At 41.5% G+C, this 18,249-nt stretch overlaps 1 long non-coding RNA gene across 1 annotated transcript; it reads left to right on the plus strand.

Annotated features, from left to right (window-relative positions):
- Positions 1 to 1,133: 1,133 nt before the first annotated feature.
- LOC146183189 (uncharacterized) lies at positions 1,134 to 13,080 on the plus strand. The gene is made up of 3 exons (XR_014708476.1): positions 1,134 to 1,147; positions 9,545 to 9,617; positions 12,996 to 13,080. It is a non-coding gene; the product is annotated as an uncharacterized LOC146183189 (long non-coding RNA).
- The last annotated feature ends 5,169 nt before the right edge of the window (positions 13,081 to 18,249 follow it).

The raw sequence follows: 18,249 nt of genomic DNA on the forward strand, positions 1-18,249 counted from the left end.
GCGGGCAAGCACTTTACATTAACATAACCAATATATGTGCAGAATCCCGTCCTTTGAGCTAAATTGTAGAATATATTTGTAGCAAAAGTTATAAATTTTCAACATGGATCTTTTTATCACATTAACCAATCCCTATCACTGCTTTGCCGGCTTCCGCCCACAATGCAGCATGACAGCCAGTGAAGAGGATATCGGGTACTTTTTTTGTAGAAAAATATTATAATAGGTGGGCTTTACCGCAACATAAGTTGACATGCAGAGAAGCCCCCTGTTTGTCCGTTTGTATACTGAAAACGTCCTTGCATTCCATCATTCTACAGTGTTCCTTTTTTTTCTGTCTTTCAAAAACAGCATACCTGGAAAATCATTGGGACGAGGCAGTAAGTAAATATTTTCCAGCGCTGAAAAATTCGGCAGATATGTGCCGCGTGACTATAGTTTAGTCAGCATGCATTAAATAAAGATTTTAGTTTTTTATTATTATTTTGCATGATCACCACAGTTCGTTTCGTATTATATTGCACCAGCTGTTATGCCCAAATGCGAGCACCCTGTTCTTCTGTGGTATATGTCTCACTTGTATATCTGGCACATATGATAACCGGCCGCGCGCACTACCACAACCCTAGTGTGATTCGCATTTCATATAACATAGAATTACTTACACGGAAGCTCTACGGATAATATATAGCTACGCTTCGGCGTCGTTTGGTCGGATGTCCTGTTCACTGTAGTTCTCTGAGACACTCGAAGTTGTATGCTATCTCGTGTATAGTGTTCTCGTGTCTCCCAGACCGCGTCGTCTGACATCTCAGCTACAGCCATGGATGGTATAACCAACGCCACGGCAACCAGCGGCAACCGAGAACGAAGGAACTGATGTAGTGGGACATTTTTGCGATGGCGACGATGATGATAGTGTCTGCTCTCATCTGGGCTGCAAACGGAATGTTGCCGCCCGGACGGCTTTGCTGGTGGCGCCCTCTGAGCTGCGGAGCCTCCGTCATCGAAAAAGCGGCCCCCGCTCCCATGAATATCGCGGCGCAGTTGACACACTCTGCCCACCCTTCTGGAATGCCGCGTAACCGCGAATTGGCAGAGTGAGATTTTCCAGTTACAGAAGGTTTTCACAAAAGTGTTGGAGCAGGTGAGCCACCTTCAGATTTCCTTACCATCCGGCATACTGTGTAGCCATTTTGTGCGCACAGGCCGCAATTTTTCTTCTCAAGGGTAGTACATGGTTTGCGTCTTATTAGACACACTAGATGTTCAATACCGTAGTAGTCTGGGCGTGTTGGTTATTCATGATGGAAAAATACAGCGCAGAGAAGGACGAGGACAAAATGAAGACACATAGGACACACGAGCGACATACGACACATGAGGACACACACATGGTTGCAAGTCAGCGCTCGTGTGTCCTATGTGTCTTCATTTTGTCCTCGTCCTTCTCTGCGCTGTATTTTTTCAACTAGATGTTCAGTTGTAATTGGACAGGATTTATTGGAACACATTATTTTGTAGGGACTCGAGGTGGTTAAGTTTGGGAATGAGGGTTCCAAATTAAAGACTCATATTCTGTCTTAACAAAGCCTTTGTAGGCACTGAGTTTAGTGTCGGTGCTTTGAGACAGCAAAGGTCGGCGGAGATAGTCAAATGTACGGCTAGCAGATGACAGTACATTGTCAATGTCGTATTAAAAAAAAGCACACCAGACTGAAAGCCCTATTAATGTGCACTCAACATTCCCTGTATCATGCGATTTTACAGTGTCGGAGTGCTGCCAGCAGCTGCTCAAGGATATTGAGCCAACCCGGCTCCATGAAGACTAAATTATTGTGGGAATACCAATAGAAGTACCCTGTGATAACGACGAAGTGTTTGTTATTGCACGCGCGCACGCAGAGCGAGCGATGAAAAAGAATACAGAACTGCTGCAGAGCAGTCGATTGCTGCGTGCTGTCTTCACGATACAACACACCCTTTTCTGGGGCATAGGGCAGTTCGATACATTGAATGTTCCACTTAACGGGAGTTCGATAAACATGGCCAACACAGCTATAGTTCTGTATGAGATTTTTATAGGGATATTCAGATAGTTTGATATATCTGATAAAAGCTTAAGTCCTCATGTCAACATTTATGAAATTCCCAACGCGCATTCTGCATGCCAGGGCTATATTTCTCCATCCAGATGTTAAGACAGTTTCTCGATTTAAGTTCATGGGCAGATTTTAAGGTACTGGCTTTTTTTTCTGGTACTTGAAAAACCTCATAATAGGCCTCTTTGAGCCAGATAGGCATGTGTTGATACATTGAATGGTGACTCATTAACCAAGAAAACTTGCCATAAGCTAGCAGCCTAACCTCGGCGTGTGATCCTAGGCTTCTTTGATGGAAAAAATACCTCATTCAAAAGTATGCGCATATTTGCCCAGTCCCGCCGTGATGGTACAGTGGTAAGATACCAGACCAGACTACTGTGCCGGAGTTCACTGGTTTGACACCAACCGTTGGCGGCTGTGTTTTGATGGAGGTGAAACGAAGAAGCGTCCGTGGGCTATGCGATGTTATTGCACGTTAAAGATTCCCAAGTGGTCGAAAATACTCCGTGGCCCCCACTACGGCTCCTCTTTCTCTCTTTCCACTTTCACTCCCACTTCCCTCCTTTCCTTTACAGTGCTGAAGTATCCACAGAACAAGTGTGACAAATACTGGGCCTTTCCTTTCCCGTTAACCAATTATTATTGTTATTATTATTATGTAGAAGTCCAAGGTTCCAGCATTCGAGGATTAGTTTTGTGCCAACTCCATTCAGTAGACTCGCAATTGACTCCATTGTTAAAGTCAAGTAGCGATTAGACTGCTGGCACAAACATGAGGAGGATTTTGCTCCACGCGAACAAAAGGAATACGCGCTGCTCACTTTGGGACCTGCAGTTTGACCAGAGCCTGGTTTGACAACAACGTACTTACCCAGGTGTAAAGTTGACCGTTCGTTTTCACAGGGTAACTGCTAAGGTATTAACATAGAAAGGCGGCCTAATAGAGCTTGGTAAGTAGAATACATATTCTTGTAGCGTAAAAAGGGCAAAGGAATGAGAGACGCAGGATGAACGGACGATAAGAGCTTGTCCCCCTCCTTTGTCCTGTCTTCTTCGCATTGAAAAAAATATGCATTCTACTTAATTGCTAAAGCTAATATGAGACTAGAATTTCTCTGCAGTATACTTAAAGCGACTTCAGTGGGCAGTGTGTGGAGCCTGATGGCTGTGTGCGAAATTACTTTATGTGCATTTATATGCAGTTTTAATTTTTATCTCGGAATAATAGACTAATTTTTTTTTTACCATTTTATGATGGTGCTTACAAACCTTTGTGGCTGCAGAATCTAGGAAAACTGTACCTTTTCTGGATTAATTTAGATTACGTGCCAAACTAGCACTGGCATCGCACAACGCATAGATCAGTTTTTAAGTCTGGATTCGGTTCTGCGTCCTTGGGTCAGCAGATAAATTTCGTTGCTGTTTTTAACTCTTCAATTTGTCTCTGTGTGCGCTTGTCGACCATTACGCGCTCTGAATTGTTGCACTATTCCATGTTTCATAACTTCCCACTGGGGCATCTGATCTTTTTCGAACTACTATATGTCCCTGTTTTGCTAGACGTGTATTTTCCTTAGTCTACAAAAATCTGCTCCTGATATTGATATCGAATTTTTCATGGCTTCTTAGTAGGCTTATTTCAGTTCAAAGGTTTTCTTGCATTGTAAATTTATTGCTTATTTCACGAATCCTCCCTTATGTAATGCCCGCAAGGCCCATAGGGTACTTGTAATGAATACATAAATTAATCAATAAACAAATAAGCCATATTAGCATAGCTTAGTTCTTGTTAGTAGCTATCATTCTGGAAATTCAATTTTTATGCACATATATTTTAACAGTATTTATTAATTGTTCCTCAAAGGTCCATGAGGGACATTATATGAGGGGTGGGCTTGCAAAGGAATATTAATGCAGATACAGATTACCTTTGATGGCAGATTTGATGTGAAGCAAATTGATGATGGTCGCCACTTCGGATGGAAGGTCATTCCAGTCATCAGCTGTTCTGATGAAAAAAGACTTGATATGTTGCAGTGCGAGATTGCTTAGGGTAAACTGCATTAGGATGGGAGTTGCGGGATATTAGATGAGCGCATGTAGTACCTGTCACATGAACAATTGCGGTCCTCATCGAACTCGATCTGCATTCCATTCAATGCAGATTGAAGCTGCCACACGGCAACTTTTAAATGCAATAAAGCCTTAAATATTAATGCAAAAATGCATTAAGTGCATGCTAACATTATATTAAAGTTTTTATAATATCGACACCATGCTTGGAACTACTCCTCAATGGTCATTCAAAATGCCCGTGTAGCTCCGGATGCTTCAATCCTTCTTGAAAGCCTCAATGTAGATTTAGTTCAATGAGGATCAGAAGTGTTCGTGTGACACCGGTATAATAGGGGGAGCATTGTGGGTGAAGGTGAGGTAAAATCTGTGATACAGGGAAACGAAAAGACGGGCGATTTTGTGATGACAGACTAGTGTGGGAAGATTGAGCTGAGATTTTAGTGCAGAAACACAACAAATAAAATTTAAGTAAGCAAGAAGTTTTATAGAATTGGGGGCTAATGAAGGGTTACACCGTAAATACCCTAGGACTTGATTTGCTGAATTAGTAACCTGATGTATGTGATGGGACCAGGTTAAATCAAGTACCTAGGTATTTGTAGGTGTCAGTTGATATTGTAAGGTTAGAGGCAATTCTGTAAGTATTATCCTGATGGTTTCACTGGCAATGGAAAGAAAGGTTTTAGTACTATTTAGTGACGTAAGTCTAGTTCTGCACCATTTCTCGATGCGAACAAGATCTTGAAGGATGTTGATGTCATTCGGATTGTTTATTGGGCAGTAAATGTAATATCAGCAAAATAATAGTGCATGATTATATGTTTTTGGCAAGAAAGTGCATGTTTAGAGTCATTCCTAGAATTCATTGTATGAGTACTGAAGAGTTCTTGTCTTCCATTAGTGAATGTACAAATTATATTTTTATTTTTATTGTTGTCTATAACTTGAGTTTCTTTCATGTTCTGTCATGCGCAGTTATTGTTTAATATCTCTTGTGTTCACTCATACCCAGAGAGAACTGTGATGAGTCTTTAATAATATTGCTATTATGGCACTCCATCCATTCCTCCTAGCCATACGAAAAGACTTCTACAGCCAACCTACACGCAGCAAGTTATGCCTTGCGTCAAATATTTTAAATTATTTAATGGACCAAATGAAACTTGGTACATGCGATGGTGCTTCCTTGCTATAATAACCACTGCCGAAGTTCCCCTAAAAGTAGCAGAACTTGTGAAGTGGACGAGTTACAAACACTTCCATTAAATCATGTCCTTCATATTATAAACAGCATTTAAAATGATCTAAGTTTAGTATTCCTGACAGGCTTTTGCCCTAAAGGGCTAGAGGTCGCTAAAGTTTCTGTTATTTTCAAAGGGGGCAGTACCAGCTGCATGTCTAACTACAAGCCAATATTTTTATTGTTGTCTATAACTTGAGTTTCTTTCATGTTCTGTCATGCGCAGTTATTGTTTAATATCTCTTGTGTTCACTCATACCCAGAGAGAACTGTGATGAGTCTTTAATAATATTGCTATTATGGCACTCCATCCATTCCTCCTAGCCATACGAAAAGACTTCTACAGCCAACCTACACGCAGCAAGTTATGCCTTGCGTCAAATATTTTAAATTATTTAATGGACCAAATGAAACTTGGTACATGCGATGGTGCTTCCTTGCTATAATAACCACTGCCGAAGTTCCCCTAAAAGTAGCAGAACTTGTGAAGTAGACGAGTTACAAACACTTCCATTAAATCATGTCCTTCATATTATAAACAGCATTTAAAATGATCTAAGTTTAGTATTCCTGACAGGCTTTTGCCCTAAAGGGCTAGAGGTCGCTAAAGTTTCTGTTATTTTCAAAAGGGGCAGTACCAGCTGCATGTCTAACTACAAGCCAATATTTTTATTGTTGTCTATAACTTGAGTTTCTTTCATGTTCTGTCATGCGCAGTTATTGTTTAATATCTCTTGTGTTCACTCATACCCAGAGAGAACTGTGACGAGTCTTTAATAATATTGCGATTATGGCACTCCATCCATTCCTCCTAGCCACACGAAAAGACTTCTACAGCCAACCTACACGCAGCAAGTTATGCCTTGCGTCAAATATTTTAAATTATTTAATGGACCAAATGAAACTTGGTACATGCGATGGTGCTTTCTTGCTATAATAACCACTGCCGAAGTTCCCCTAAAAGTAGCAGAACTTGTGAAGTGGACGAGTTACAAACACTTCCGTTAAATCATGTCCTTCATATTATAAACAGCATTTAAAATGATCTAAGTTTAGTATTCCTGACAGGCTTTTGCCCTAAAGGGCTAGAGGTCGCTAAAGTTTCTGTTATTTTCAAAGGGGGCAGTACCAGCTGCATGTCTAACTACAAGCCAATATAAATTCTTCCCGTTTTCTCCAAGGCTCTTGGAAAACTATTTCATGAGAGAATGAGCAGGCTTTTAAAAAAGCAAACACTATATCAATTTAGATATACTAACAACTGCTCAACAGAAAATGCATTACTTCCCCAGAAAGGATTCATTTAGGAAGCTTTTGAGAGTATATACTATATATAAAGAGTATATATAAATATATATATATATATATAGAGTATATATATATATAAAGAGTATATACTGGCATTACATATCAACTTCTCAAAGGTGAATGCATATTTCAGCGCAAAAAAAAAACATAGGACGAAGAAAGAAGACAGACGCAGGACAAACGCTAAACTTCTTCATCCTGTGTGTTTTGTGCTGAAATGTGCATTTGTCGTACCAAGACCAACAAGCCCATCTCTTCACGTTAACAGTTCTCAAAGGCATTTGATACCATTAACCATGCAACTCTTACTTTCGGTAAGAGTTGCATATTAGAATAGAACTAGAATATTATAGTAGTAGTAGTAGTAGTAGTAAAAGCACATTATTTTAGAGCAGAAATCAACTGCTCAAAATGAAGTTCGCCTGCCACACCAGGCCGAGCTGGTCCTCTTCGTAAGGAGAAGCCAGCCAGGTATGCCAGGAGAGGACTGGGGATGAGGGAGTGGGGTAGAAAGAAGTTTGGACGGCGACAGGGCAGTAGAAGAGGCAGTGTGCAAGATCCGCATAAAGCTCAGGGCAGTTGGGGCACGATTAATCAGAACAGAAACGGTATAGGTACAGTCTTGCTGGTGTAATGAGTGTGTTTGTTTGAATTTTGTGAAGGGTATGAGCCTGGGAAACAGAGACGGGGGTGTGGGGCAGGGGGAAGGGGATATTATATATTAGATTAGAACTAGAATAATATGGTTTTCATTTTAGCTTCATAGTTCTTTCACAGAGTTGCTTGCATAATTGACATCAGCAGCTTCATATTAAAGAACTATAGACACCTAATGTTCGGTTTCATGTTTTCTCCTTTATTATGATGCTTAAGACATTACCGCTTACGGATCACCACATCATATTCGCCTACGACTGCTGAATAATTTATAATCATATTTCTTTTCTCACCTGTTACGGTTTCAATAGCAGAGCAATGGCTGCGACCTCGTAGACGAAAACTGCGTGCAGATTGACATACAGGAATGTCTTATGCGTCATTAACAAGAAGAAAAATGTCACCAAAATTTGGTGTCTATACTCCTTTATTAATTTCAAATCTGAGCTGAAAAGAGGCCAGTGCGATGTTTTGCAAAGCAGCATTTTGAAACCCTTATCATTTAACATATACATCATTGACATAGTTAGCATTGATACATTTGCCCACTTCATAATTTATGGCATGACAGTAGTTTGCTTTTTCCTGGCCTGTTACTACTTGAACTGCAATGAAAGCTAAGAAGGTACTAGATTTGCGAAACACTGGATCATTTCAAGTCCATTGAATCTTGACACACTCAAGACAAAAGGCTTATTATTTATACCTCGAAACAAGATCATAGATACTTGATACCAACCTATGCATTTGCTGCTCTAACACAGGGATGGCACCAATAAAAAGCCTAGGCATTGTTTTCTACAAGAATGTGTACTGTAAATCGCGTATCAGCCACATTCGTTCCAAACTTGCTCGCACAATCAGCTTGATATCATGACTATGATCCCTTTTGCCTCAAGGCATTAAATTGCTTCTTTATAATTCATTGTTCTTTTCTATGTTGAGTTGTTTCCAGCTACTGAGTGCATTGCTACGCAAACTCGCTGCAGCATTCTTTTTAGGCTACAGGGAAAACAGCACATATTATTACTAATGCTCAATTTTATGCCCACACAAAACCAAGCTTCAGTCAATATGCTTATACCTATCACTGCCTTACGCAGTTCCATTCTTATGTAATGCTACCACATTAGCATATTGAAAAACGACTCATATCTCGAAGACCTTGTCTCATTAACATTACAAATCTGTGTAAACAACACACGTTACACTGACTGCTGGGTATTACTTGCACCTGAACAATTTATACGAAAATGTTAAAATACTGTGAACCAAATTCTGTTCACTCGGAACATACCTCCTTATTGTGAAAGCTGATGCTATTCCTGTTTTTTCTCTCATATTTTCAATGTTTTGTGTTTTTTCCTTATTGTGTTCACTGCTGCTTTTGCCAAGTGTCTCTCAGTAGGGTGTCGGTCTTGTCAGGCCTCCAGAAGACTTTCTGCCTATACTCGCATTGTTGCATATGTGTGCGCAATGTCAAAGTAAAATTCTGAAGTATATGAAAGTTATCATTGTTGAATAGATTGGTCATGTGACCAGGAAACAGGATAGATTGAACTCTGTCGCAGACGCTTTCATTCATCCGAGCACGTGGCTCTTATGATATTCATGCTGTGTGGTAGGGAGAAGCGTTAACCTGTTAAAACTTGTGCAGTGGAGAAAACTGCTTCTGTCTGGTCTGCTTCAACAGTGCTGTGCCTTGTCTCATCTCCCATTTGAATTGCTAAACTGTGCACATGGATGCTAACAGCTTATCAATGAAGGATTAGGAGAGAAGTTATAACTTTAATAAAGTTAAAAAAAATTGTTCTGTCAACTGGCACTTGCAGTGAAAAAGAAAAGACCTGTTAGAAATTTGAAAATGAACCCAATCGCTTTCATTTGGGCATGGTAGCTGCTTTTCGACTAGAACACCAATATTGAAATTTTGTCACACATAATAAAGTCATGAATATGTGACACAAACTTTGGTGAACCCTGCAATGAGCTATGAGTGAACTAAGGTGTTGTGCACTGAATTGAAATAGTAGAGCTTCATGCCTTGAAAGTCATTATAGATGTGCTTGTTAGTTATTTTCATTTGCCTGTTCTCTCCTTCATGTAGTTTACATTTTGAGCCTTGTCATGAGATTCTAACGGTTCATAGCTTACGCAGGAATGGAGGCCCTCTTGCTGGGCTGCCTTGACGCTCTCCACTTCAGTTTACCTGAGGGCACTAAGCTTTCACAGTATGTGCCTTTTTTTATTTCTTTGACCTTCGAAGATTTGTAAGATTTTTTTTTTCTTTTAGATTCGCAAATAATGGCTTCTGGCTTGTGCTCTTCTTTAGGAGTTGCTATACTGATAGTTGAGCATGAAACCAGATTGTAAAACATAACTGTTCTATTCTGGTGACCACCAAGATATATTTGTATAAGAATTTCAGGCTTGCAGCAACCTTGGGCGGTTTATCAAGTTGGCAGCATTGTCTTAGTTTATTTATAAAGGGCTGTTTGATAAGGTCACAGATAATAAAATTGCACATGCATGAGCTGTCTATCTAGTTTCCTTCCATTTTGCATTTAGTTTGTGTTGTAAGGCTATGTTTCTAACAAAGTAACTAGTTGTTTATCTCCTAATTTACAATAACTGAACTGTTTTCTTTTGTGCACCATGCTTGCAAGGCACTTAAGGAAAGTTAGCCATCTCATTCAGTCATGTACCGAGAGAATAGGGAACCCAAGCTCAAGTTTCGGAGCGCGGCACCAGCGCTGCGCCTCGCCTGGCGGCGAGCTGTCCAGGTTAATGGGGAAAAGCGCGACAGATGCTGCAGGCCAGACACCGGTGGTAGCACCAGTAGCTCATGCGCGTATGCTCCCTTGAGTGCGAGCGGGGAGCAGGAGGGGAGCAGTGCCAAGCGCGCATGCTCTCTCAGTGGATATCTTTGTAGGAAAAGATAAAGGATTTGATTCAGTAGGTTTTCTTTCAAAAATGCTTTTCTTGACTGGTGAACAGGCTAACAGGTCATTTAAAAAGTGGAAGCTGCCCATTAAATAAAAAATGAATTCTTGCTCGCTGGAAAGCATTTCTCGTGGGTTCCGAAGTGACCCACTGATTTGCCGAATCACTACATCAATAGTATGAATGCTTTTACAACTCGTGGGCAAAGAGGTCAAAACAATGGCTATTGCTTCACTGGAGCATGAGTTTACTGCTCTCATTAAGGCCATAGCAGCTTCATTTTGAAGTGAGTGCAAATTCCAGCTTTGCAAGGGCATCTTCTGTCTCGAAACAAAAGCTCTCACTTTTCATGGGATTATCATGCCTGCATTGAATGCGGAAATATCAGCTAGCGCTGACTTTTACTGCCATCTTAAAAGTGCTATTAGCTTCCCAAACTTTCCTTAGCATCCCTGTTCAATCCTCCGGGAGCGGATACAAAGGAACATAAAGCACTAAAACTTTTTAAAATTTTCTTAATATTGTTTTGCATGTGTTTGTACCTTAGTTATTTACGCTTGTACATTGTGTGCATTGGTTTGGTGCCATCAGCACTGAACACTGCGTTTGAACAACCGGTAGTGCTCTAGTAAAGCCCGTATTCTTACGAAATTCCAAACGGCGTGAGAACCAAAGTACATGAGACTAGCTTCTTCAGAGCTAGCTTCCCAACCTAGCTTTCCAGAGCTTACAATGTTCCGCTGCCTCATGAACAGTTTCAGTGGATGGATACCACTGCCACAAACAAATGTTTTTTTTTCATGCCATTGACATTCCTCTCAAGAGAACACTAGTATCTTTACAAGGATGCCATGTGAAAACAAAGCGTTATCTGACAGCGCAGAACATCGATCGAGTGCGCCATTCAGTGCTTTGATTTGTAGTGCTTATGGAAGTTCAGTACTAGTTCGAGCGTATACCAAAAATTATATTTTCGATGGAGGCAAAAAGCAGGGGCCCCGTGTGTTGTCCAATGTCAATGCACATTAAAACACCCCAGGTGTCAAAAACTTCCAGAGCCCTCTCTCCACTATGGAGTCTCTCATAGCCTGAATCGCATTGAGATTTTAAACCCCATAAATGAAACCAACAAACCAAACATTAGAGGTAAATTAAGCTCCACTGTAAGGGTATGACTCATTAGCGTTTCAGAGGCACATGGATGGTGTTTTACACTTTATTTATTTAATATTTATTTATTTAACCCTTCGAGGGTTTTTGCCGTAAATGTATGGCGGCGGTTTTTCGTCCCGCAATGTTTTTGCCGTACCGTTAAAGTTTCAATCCTCCGTTTGAAATCTCTCGCCCTAATGACGCATGCTCACTGCGAGGTGCTGCCACCTCCCAGGACTTACAAGAAGCGCTTGAAATTTATTGCGCTGCCATCTTGCGAAGATAAACAGAAGTGATTCCTAGCTGCAGTGTGCAGTGTGTCCCTTGCATGATTTCGGTCCCTTGCCAGTGTGGCCCCCATATTCCCAGTTTCTATTTTTCTGCCATAGATGGCGCTGTCAGTCAGGAGCAGCGCCCGGAAGTTGATGCAGGCACAATCACTGTTCCTGAAGCTCTGGGGTTTAGAGATACCAGTGGCCGGGTGAATAAACCGGCGGTGGAAACTAGCAAAAAAACGACTGGAAGATTGGTGGCTTAAAAGCAGAGAAGTGACATAATGTTAGTAATGTAGAAACAAAAATTTAATAAATAGAATGATGGTAGAAAAAAGAGCATGATAGCTACTGCTACCATCCTGTTTCAAAGGGGACACTCCTATATCCCATCCTTCCATCCATCCCAGCGCCCAAATGAGCATGATAGCTACTGCTACCACCCCGTTTCAAAGGGGACGCTCCTATATTCCATCCATCCATCCTTCCATCCATCCATCCATCCATCCATCCATCCATCCATCCATCCATCCATCCATCCATCCATCCATCCATCCATCCATCCATCCATCCATCCATCCATCCATCCATCCATCCATCCATCCATCCATCCATCCATCCACCCACCCATCCATCCATCCATCCATCCATCCATCCATCCATCCATCCATCCATCCATCCATCCATCCATCCATCCATCCATCCATCCATCCATCCATCCATCCATCCATCCATCCATCCATCCATCCATACATACATACATACATATATCCATCCATCCATCCATCCATCCATCCATCCATCCATCCATCCATCCATCCATCCATCCATCCATCCATCCATCCATCCATCCATCCATTCATCCATCCATCCATCCATCCATCCATCCATCCATCCATCCATCAATCCATCCATCCATCCATCCATCCATCCATCCATCCATCCATCCATCCATCCATCCATCCATCCATCCATCCATCCATCCATCCATCCATCCATCCATCCATCCATCCATCCATCCATCCATACATACATACATACATACATACATACATACATACATACATACATACATACATACATACATACATACATACATACATACATACATACATACATACATACATACATACATACATACATACATCCATCCCAGCAGTGCCACTGCGCAGTGGTTTGGGAGCCTATAGTGCAAAGGTTGTTTTGATATGCATAGATTACTGCTTTGTGCTTTTACAACAGGAGCCACTTCAGGGGAAGACAAGCTTCAGCCACTGTCCGCCAAGTGCTGTATTTCCTCTACAGCACCTATCACAAGGCTGCGGGCTCAAGGCAGAAGTCAGTTGTTGCTTTCTATTCTCTACCCGAGTGTATTGCAGGTCAGTTGCATTGAGCATCTGTTCGAACTTGCAGGACTATACAGCCAGTGCAGCATGGGGAGTCAGACAAACTCTTCCGTAGAGAGATTGCACACTGGATAACTACTTTGCAGGTAAGTACTGCAGATGTGGAATTACTTTTTACCTACAATGCCGCCTTCACCCAGAAGCCATCTTTTTAGCTATAATACTTCTCTGGTGTACAGGCTTGGCCGAACTATTATGGAGCACAACGCTAGTACTTGAAATTTCTCACGCTTTCTGTAGAGAAGATATAATAGTTACTTAGGTTCATACAGGATCACACTAGTGGCATATGCTAACGTGTGCATCAGGTATTTCCCAGAATTTATTAGGTAATGCGTGACAAGTCTTCCTCGCTGAAATGTGCTCCGTATTGCTGCGGCCAGGATTGTACACAGTAAGTCTGTGGTAAAGGTTCTTTTCTCTCTCGTAAGTAGTTCTTTCAGTGGCAGACGGTCATAAGGCAGTTGCTATGCCTCAGTGGGCATAGCCGCGCTAACTAGGCCATGTTCTTTATCAACCACCTTTTGTATTAAATCGTAATCATTATGAAGGAATATAGAAAAAGCAGCTTTCAATCTGTGAGTAGTTCTACTAATCAGAAAGCAGACTTTTGCAGCACTGACTGCTCTTATCTGCAGTATGTGGTTGAAAATTTGTCACAGTGGAACTGGTAAACTAGGTAATTGAAAAACATCTGGCATCCCTGAGGCTGTGGATGTACTGCAATAACCACAAAATAGCAAAGCAGGCATTTTTAGAAAGATTGCCGGTGTCGCAGAATGTTTTTCCATGTAATTAAAAACTTTGTGCTCCGGCATGATTTCTATGTTTAGTGCCTTTTTTCAGCTGCATTTGACAGAATTTGTTTTTAAAGTTAGAGAGAAGTGATATATAATAATTGGTTCACAGAAAAGGAAAGCCGCAGATCGGTCACACTTGTTCTGTGGGCACCTGAACCGCCCCGTAAGGGAAGGGAGGAAGATGGGTGTGAAGAGGGAAAGAGGGGCCATAGTGGAGGGCTTCGGAGTAATCTCGACCACCTGAGGATCTTTAACGTGCGCTGACATCGCACAGCACACGGACGCCACTTCGTTTCGCCTTCATCGAAACGCAGCCGCCGAGGTCGGGTTCGAACCCGGGAACTTCGGAATAGTAGTTGGGCATCTTAACACTGCACAGTCATGGTGGGGCTTAGAAGTGAAACTGCAGAAAAATTTGTCCCTTTGCTGCTAATTTTTGTTTTTGCATAGTGTCACATTTTTAGTTAGCAGCTCTGAATCTAAGACAGCAGTATTACTAGGCCAGCTATATGTGTTTTCTTGTATAACTATTTTTTACTGACGTAAAAACACTGCATAAAAGCAGTGATGAAAGAACCTGCAGGTTGCATGTAAGGCATCTCCTGTTGCCCGGTGACAAATATATTGTAAAGGCATGGTGGCACAGTGAGCAGCATGTGATAAGAGCTGTTTTGGTTTCTCCCTGTAGGATGATGCCTTCACTTCTGTTTATGTTGAAGGATTCAACGCTGCACTGCTGCTTCTGCCTGGAACACAGCAGTGCTCCCGGTTTCTCGCCAGCCTGTCTATGCTCTTGCTTCACTACAAACTCAGGCAGTCACTAGCCTTCAGTAGCCCCTTCACTACAACAAAATGTCTGGATTGGAAGCTGGAAGTTGTTAAGAAGAGCATTCTCAGGACACAGTCTGAGAATTCTAAATATATGGAAGAGTTGAATGCTTTTAAACCAGAAAAGGAGAGCATTCTACTGTGAGTCACCACCATTTGTTCACGGTTTTGTGATATTTTTGGACATCTTCTGTTTTCTGTAGTCTGGAACCAACAAGCCTTTGTTACATTGCATCTCGCCCATCTTTTTTTGTTTATTTTTTTCCCATTATCTAATATTGACAGTTTGTTGGAGAGGAAACAAGCAGACAGGGAACTTTCAATAAAACGCTTGCAAGCTCGGATGGAATGGTGAGAAATAGTTTATCTATTCCTTGTTTCCTGGCCTTGTTCCGTCTTAGGTTTAGATGAGCAATGGAGTCTAGATGCGCTGGCTCAATATCATTAGAGTTAGCCAGTTGAAAAACATTTATTTGTTCATTTTTCTCTTCAGTTTTGTCTCGGATGATGAACTCATGAAGATAGAGGCGGTATGTCTGTTTTTTTTATGCTGAAATATATAGGCATGGATATTCATGCACTTTGCTTCAGTATTTGCATTTGGACAAGTTTGGTTGGGATCATCAGGCAGTGTTAAGTCAGATATGTTGCATGTTTTTAAAAGCCTGACATTGCCTGAACGATTGTGTTCAGCAAGTTTGTTCTTTCAAATACCTTGGTATCATCTTTGACCAACACTTGCACTGGCAAGAGCAGATAGATAAGCTATCTAAAAAGCTAGCTTTCAGTTGCTACGCGCTTACCAAGGCGAAAAGGTATTTCCCGTACACCATACTACGTTCCCTGTATTTTTCGTTATTTCACTGCCACATCAGCTACTGCTGTGAATCTTGGGGACAAACGTACAAAACTTATCTACTTCCCTTACAGAGACTGCAGAAGAGAGCATTGCGTATATTATACCGCGTATCTTTCAACTGCAGCAACAATAATTTATTTCTAGAAAATCGAGTACTTTCTTTAGAATCCATGCTTAAATACAAAATCTGTGTATTGGTAAATAACATCATTAATACTAGTATTCCTCTGCCATTTGATAATTTCTTGTTGCCATCTCGCAATACAAGACACGCATTAAATGGCAATTTCAACCTCCCTGCCTGCCACAATGTGTACGGAGAACGTTTAGTGCAATTTTCTGGAGCAAAACATTGGAACACGTTGCCTATTAATGTGAAACTTGCAGGTAACTTTAAAATGAGTTGTAAAATGTTCTTTATTAACAGCCAAGAAGAATTATGATCCCCTCCCCGCCCTCCCCCCCCCCCCATTTTTTTTGTGTGTGCGCTTGCGTTTTGTATTAATTGCCTATGAATTGCTTGCTGAAAAGTATTTTCCTCCGTGCCTGTTGATTCTTTTTGCTTGTCTGTTTTAGTCGTTTTTTTTGTTTTTTTTTGTGTATGTGTGTGTGTGTTTGTATGCGCTCATTACGGCTGCCTGACCAAGTTCATTCTGTACTGGACCGTCTACTAGCCCCGCGGGTATCGGTTCAAATATTCTTTATGTATTTCGTTTCCTACAAATAAAGATCACTTTGATTGATTGATTATCCTAAGAGGTGGGAGCTTGAATTTTTTCTGTTCACACATTTGCCAGTGGTAATAGTTGAAATGATATGTAGGCCTGAAGAGGCAAGAAACAAGCAGTATTTACATGCAGTTTTTTTGTTTTGCTCTTTTCCTAGTTCTGCCGAAGGATGAGAGTCGAAAAGCAAGGATTGAAGGAAAAAGTAGACAGCACCAATAAAGCTGTTGAGACTATTCGCAAGTCACATATTATTGACCTGTCGTCACTCACTGATAAGCAATCTGAGTTTCTGGTAAGTCACCCATTGTTGGTTTTGTATATCCTTTAGTGTGTCTCAAGGGCTCAATTTGCTCCTTCAGTGTAACTCCCTCAGTGTGCTCCCTCAGGGTCATTCAAAGCAGGTGCCAATGCAAATTGTAGTTAAGGCTGTTTCTTCTTTCTAAAAAGGGGAACAGCACACAAAAAAGGATGAAGAGGACAAACATCACAGACGCTGATCTCAACTGAATTTTATTCCAAAGGTGCACACACATTAAGTAGTATTGAGGCAAGCTGTCAGCTGAGTCACTATCAAGGGCGGTGTAAAGGGCCGGATAAAATCGCTAAATTCTTAAAAGCTATAAAAAGTTTCAACAAGGAAAGATTCCTATGGGAAGAGTGATGTGAGAAAATGAAAACAACAAGATGGCAGGTGAAGAATAGAAATGGGCATGTGGTTGGGTAAAAAATCATGGCTAGCATTTTTGTTTTGTAGAAAGGTTGAAAAAATCCAAGAGAGGTGAGTTTACATGTTGACAAATGTCGTCTCTTTTGATAATAGGGCTGACCGCGAATGCCTTCTTTGCGAAAACCCACAAAGACTGTTCTTCCTTCCATGTAATCGTCTCTGAGCAAGGCATCTGGCAGCAAATTGTAGATGCTTACTTGCAGGAATCAATGTCGACGCTCGAAATTGATCACCCATTCCTTATCAGAAACCCAGAAGAGGTACCGCACCATCTGCAACAAGAGCACGTTCAAGGATTGGATTTTCAGGGACATCAAAGACCTGTACTATTTTCTGCTGTAACCAGTGTTTTTCCAACAGTCAGTGAAGCAATAGAACAGCATGGAACTTCTTGCTTTCAAAACTGTTGCGGCATCAGTGTCGGCATGTTCCTTGACCTGCTGCGGCTCTACCTTCGCTCTTTGCAGTCCGAATTGATGGGAGCCATTGCAAGCAAAAGGATGATGCGGGCATAGTGTCCTGCTTAGCACCCATGCTAAGTGACCTGTTGCTGGCCAGATATGACAGGAGCATACTGGCAAATCTAAATAGCCGTGGGGCCATCAAGATCATGTGCTTTATAGATGATTACGTCATCCTTTTCCAGTTCAGTACACTGGAGAGTATCATAGGCTGGTTTAGATCAAAACTGCCAGGTCACACTTTAACCCCTGAACTTCCAGCTAGCAATGAACCGAGGTTCCTCGATATGGTCCTCAGAATCATACCAGAACACGTGCTGGAGATACTCGCCATGCTTCATTAAGAACCTTCTACCCTTCCCGTTAGCGCACTCAAAACCAGTGAAGCACAGCACTGCCTCGTCAGCTCTAAAGAACACACATCGATTGTGCTTTCACTCCGTCCCGGCCAGCTTCCAGGTGCAAGTCAAATGGTTGACATACGCGGGGCTCCCGATATCGCTCCTCGTTAGCTTGACAGAAAAACTACTTCAAGAGTTTTGCCTTTCCCATTGTGCTAACAGCAGCCTGAATCAGTCAAGAACAGCGGTAATTCCCTACATACACAAAGCCAGCCACAGACTCGAGGAGATAGCCGGAAAACACTGAATACGGATAGCTTTCTCAGTGCCCAACAAACTAGAAGGC

Source organism: Amblyomma maculatum, chromosome 7 (genome assembly GCF_055883805.1).
Source record: "Amblyomma maculatum isolate TAMU_Amacu chromosome 7, ASM5588380v1, whole genome shotgun sequence".
Classification (NCBI taxonomy): Eukaryota; Metazoa; Arthropoda; class Arachnida; order Ixodida; family Ixodidae; genus Amblyomma; species Amblyomma maculatum.